At 49.4% G+C, this 4,578-nt stretch overlaps 1 pseudogene; it reads right to left on the bottom strand.

Annotated features, from left to right (window-relative positions):
• Positions 1 to 1,507: 1,507 nt before the first annotated feature.
• Positions 1,508 to 3,973, bottom strand: LOC115659448 (annotated as a pseudogene).
• Positions 3,974 to 4,578: the final 605 nt, after the last annotated feature.

Genomic DNA, 4,578 nt, shown 5'->3' on the forward strand with positions numbered 1-4,578 from the left:
TACCCAAGGTGTGGTGCGGCTGCAATTGTGCAGATTTCACTCACTCAGACCGCGGGGACAGGAACCCCTTGGTCGGCCGATCCCCAGACAGAGACGGCACCCAGACTCAAACACTCCACAAGAGGACAGATAGACACAGAGACAGGACAGTCCTCAGTCCGGACAAAACACAGAAATAATTACCTGACCAGATTCCTGATGTCAGATCCCGGGATCCCTACCAGAACAGAGTGGGAACCAACAGGTTCGATGGCGTAGACCTCACTGTGGCTGTGCGCCTTTCCGCTCTAGTGGAGGACCGCTTGGGCCAAATGCCCAGGTGCCGGCTGCCACAGTCATCCTACAAAAACAGTCAGGAATCACACAGCCCCAGTGAAGACGGTTGCCATCTCGGTGGAACCTCCAAATTGTCAAAGTTAGAATCAGGACTCACAATTTGTCAGACCACTCTGTTTTATTAGCACAGCGCTCTGCCAATAACATTCAGAATATGTGAGCGGCCATGCAAGGCCCAAACAGTCTTATTTATACAGATAAAAGAGCGGGAATTAGACAAAGGGACAAAGAAAGCAAAACAGGAAAATTCACATGGGGCACAGCATGCATATCCTATTTCCTTACTAACTGTTATCGATTTAAGGCTAATACTTCACCAATTGCCCTCAAACGGTGCAATTGTTCTATGTTAATGTCTGTATTCCTGACACCTGGATTGCAGCATTCCAACAGTTTGTCTTAAAGGTACAGACAGCATTTCTTTAATCCTTTCTATTTTCGCAATATAATTCATTCTACTTTCACACCACCCTCCTAGTGAAATAGTGTTTCCTAATATTCAACTGAAACCTCCCCCAGTTCTAAACAGCTCTGCTCTGGGAAAGCGATTTCATTTTCTGCTTTAATAATTATGCCGTGTCCTCATTACATGGCCACTCCAGCACCTCTGGTCTGACCCACTGAGATTCGTGGGAATTGGCAGAAGTGTTGTTTACCTGTCCCATTGCAAGCCAGGATACTTCTTGGGTTTGTGTTGCTTGTGGATTGTCTTATGTGTTCTGAGGTTTGAGCTGTGACATAAGGCATTTCCCGAAACCAGGGTACTTGCAGGGTGTGTCTCTCATGTGTGTTCTGTGATGCGATCTGACTGAAGCTTTTCACACAATCAATACATACATTGGGTCTTTCTCCACTGTGAATTCGCTGATGTGCTGGAAGGGCTGAGCTCACACTGAAGCTTTCCTCACATTCTGGACCAGGGGTCAGCAACCGTTCAGAAGTGCTGTGAAAGCCTTCATTTATTCACTCTGATTTAAGATTTTGCGTGCCAGTCATACATGTTAACGTTTTTAGAAGATCTCTTTCTATAAGTCTATAATATATAACTAAACTATTGTTGTATGTAAAGTAAATAAGGTTTTAAAAATGTTTAAGAAGCTTCATTTAAAATTAAATTAAAATGCAGAGCCCCCCAGACCAGGGGGCAGGACCTGGGTAGTGTGAGTGCCACTGAAAATCAGCTCACGTGCCGCCTTTGGCACTGGTGCCATAGGTTGCTTACCCCTGTTCTGGACATTAAAAGGGTTTCTTCCCTGTGTGGATTCTCCAGACAGAAACAAAGGCTGACCTGTGACTGAAGGTTTTCCGCAGTCACGGCAGATAAAGGGCCTCTCTCCTGCGTGGACTCTCTGATGTAATAGGAGGTGTGAGCTCTGGCTGAAGCTTTTCCCACAGATGGGGCAATTATAGGGTTTCTCCCCTGTGTGGATTCTCTAATTTGATATCACGTGTGCTTTTTGATGGAAGCTTTTCCCACATTCATTGCATTTCTAGGGTCTCTCTCCCGAGTGGGTTCTCTGATGTAAGAGAAGGGTATACTTCCACGTGAAGCTTTTCCCACACTCACTGCATTCATAGCATCTCTCCCCCATGTGGATTCTCTGATGTTGAATAAGGGCTGCTCTCTCATAGAAACTTTTCCCGCAGACAGGGCAGTTAGAGGGTCTCTTTCCTGTGTGGGTTCTCTGATGTAAGAGAAGGGAATACTTCTGAGTGAAGCTTTTCCCACACTCACTGCATTTGTAGGGTTTCTCTCCCATGTGGAGTCCCTGATGTTCAAAAACAGGTGAGCACTGAGCAAAGCTTTCCCCACAGTCAGAGCTGTTAAAGAGTCTCTCTCCTGCGTGGATTCTCTGATGTAATAGAAGGTGTGAGTTCTGACAGAAGCTCTTCCCACAGTCAGGGCAGATACAGGGTCTCTCTCCTGTGTGGATTCTCTGATGTGATAGAAATTGTGAATTCTCATGGAAGTTTTTCCCACACTCCAGGCATTCATAGGGTTGCTCTGTTGTGTGGGTTCTCTGATGTGATAGAAGGGCGTTCTTCTGACGGAAGCTTTTCCTGCACTCACTACATTCATAGGGTCGCTCTGTTGTGTGGGTTCTCTGATGTCTAATAAGGTGTGCCTTGTTCCTAAAGCTTTTTTCGCACTCAGGACATTCATAGGGTCTCTCTCCTGTGTGGATTCTCTGATGTGATAGAAGGGCGTTCTTCTGACGGAAGCTTTTCCTGCACTCACTACATTCATAGGGTCTCTCTCACGTGTGGGTTCTGTGATGGAGAATAAGGATTGAACTATTCCTGAAGCTTTTCCCACACTCAGCACACTTATAGGGCTTCTCTCCTGTGTGGATTCTCTGATGTGATTGGAGATGTTTCCGGCTGATGTTTTTCCTGCACTCATTGCATTTGTAGGGTCTCCCCCCTTCGTGGAGTCGCTGATGTTTATTAAGGGCTGAGTGCTGAGCAAAGCTTTTCCCGCAGTCAGGGCAGTTATAGGGCTTCTCTCCTGTGTGGATTCTCCGATGCTTGAAAAGGGTTGACCAGTATCTGAAGCTTTTCCCGCAGTTAAAGCGTTTCTCTCCTGTGTGAGTTCTGTGATGTGACAGGAGGTTTGAGTTCCGACTGAAGCTTTTCCCGCACTCACAGCATTTGTAGGGTTTCTCCCCTCTGTGGAGTCTCTGATGCCGAGTAAGGAGTGAGCACTGACAAAAGCTTTTCCTGCAGTCAGGACACTTATAGGGCTTCTCTCCTGTGTGCAGCGTACGATGCCCACTATGGGTTGACCTGTGTCTGTAGCTTTTCCCTCAGTCTGGACACTTGTAAGGGCTTTTGCATGTGTGGATTCTCTGATGTCTAATAAGCTCTGATCTGTACCGGAAGCTTTTCTCTCCAGTGTGGATTCTCTGTTGAACAGTTTCTTTGACTTTCTTCACTCCTCTTCTGCTGAGTGGATTTAACCAGTGTCTCCTCCAAGTGGTTTCCCTGCTGCCTCTCTGCACTGCTTTGACTCTCATGGGTTTCTCCCTGCTTGGGACTCTGGGAAATGTCCCCTTCACCTCTTCCCAATACCGTCCCCTGTGGTTCCACTCGCTCAGGATCTTCCTGCTGAGGATTCTCCTCCTTGTTCTCACTCACCATCCCATCACTTGCTAGGACAGAGAGAGAATCCAGACAGGAGTCAGTTCCTGTGCCAGGGGACAGGGAACCTCAAAAGGGAACAGGAAAGAGGGGAAGACACCCAAATAACTGCTGGGGATACTGAACTATTCAGAGCTGAATCCTACTCCACCAATATCCTGCTCCAGAGAAGAGAGAAAGGGACCCATTCTTCCTCCACACCCCTTGAGTACAGATGACAGCAGGAGCTGAAGGGTCAGACAGGCATAATGAAAATGCATGAGTAACGTCTGCTAAAAGGATACAGCAATTGGTTTCTGAGTTGGGTGATTCTTCACTTGTGTGGGCATCACTTGGGATCTCCCTTTCCTCACAGCCCTGGAGATCAGGGACCCACGGCTCCTCCCCTCCTTCCAGCCAGGAGATGAGGTCTGGTTTGGAAACTGGAAATCCTGGTAAGGTGCAAGGAAACAAACGTTGATCAGGTTCATTCCATGTCACTGCTACTGGTCGCACTTCCCTGGTCCGGTATCTTCAGGACCTGACCATGATGAACCAGGGAACTTGCCGGACCAGAGGAGGTCAACGTCGGCCGGCCCCTCTGCAGCCACCAGGTTCCTGGCCATCAGGCTTTCCTCCTGGCACTGACCCAGGGCTCCGCAGCCACCGCCAGCTGTGGTCCCAGCCTGGGGCAGTGAGGGGCATGGACAGGCGTAAGGCTGGGACCACAGCTGGGGGCAGTGGCGGAGCCCTGGGTCGGGACCAGGAGTTGAGCCCAGCGGCCAGGAACCTGGCAGCTGCAGAGGGGACCAAGGGGGACCTGGGGCTGGCAGCTGGGACCCCGGGCGGCTGCAGAGGGGCCAGCAGCACAGACCTGAGGCCACATCAGAGCTCCAGGGCAGGAACCGCCAGCATGCTCCACTTGTGCCAGACAATAGATGTTGCCGGACCAGGGAGAGGGAAGGGACCTCAGGAGGTCATCTAGTCCAATCCCCAGCTCAAAGCAGGACCAACCCCAGCTAAATCATCCCAGCCAGGGCTTTGTCAAGCCTGACCTTAAAACCTCTAATGAAGGAAATTCCACCACCTCCCTAGGTAACCCATTCCAGTGCTTCACCCCCC

The sequence above is a fragment of the Gopherus evgoodei genome, chromosome 11 (genome assembly GCF_007399415.2).
Source record: "Gopherus evgoodei ecotype Sinaloan lineage chromosome 11, rGopEvg1_v1.p, whole genome shotgun sequence".
NCBI lineage: Eukaryota > Metazoa > Chordata > Testudines > Testudinidae > Gopherus > Gopherus evgoodei.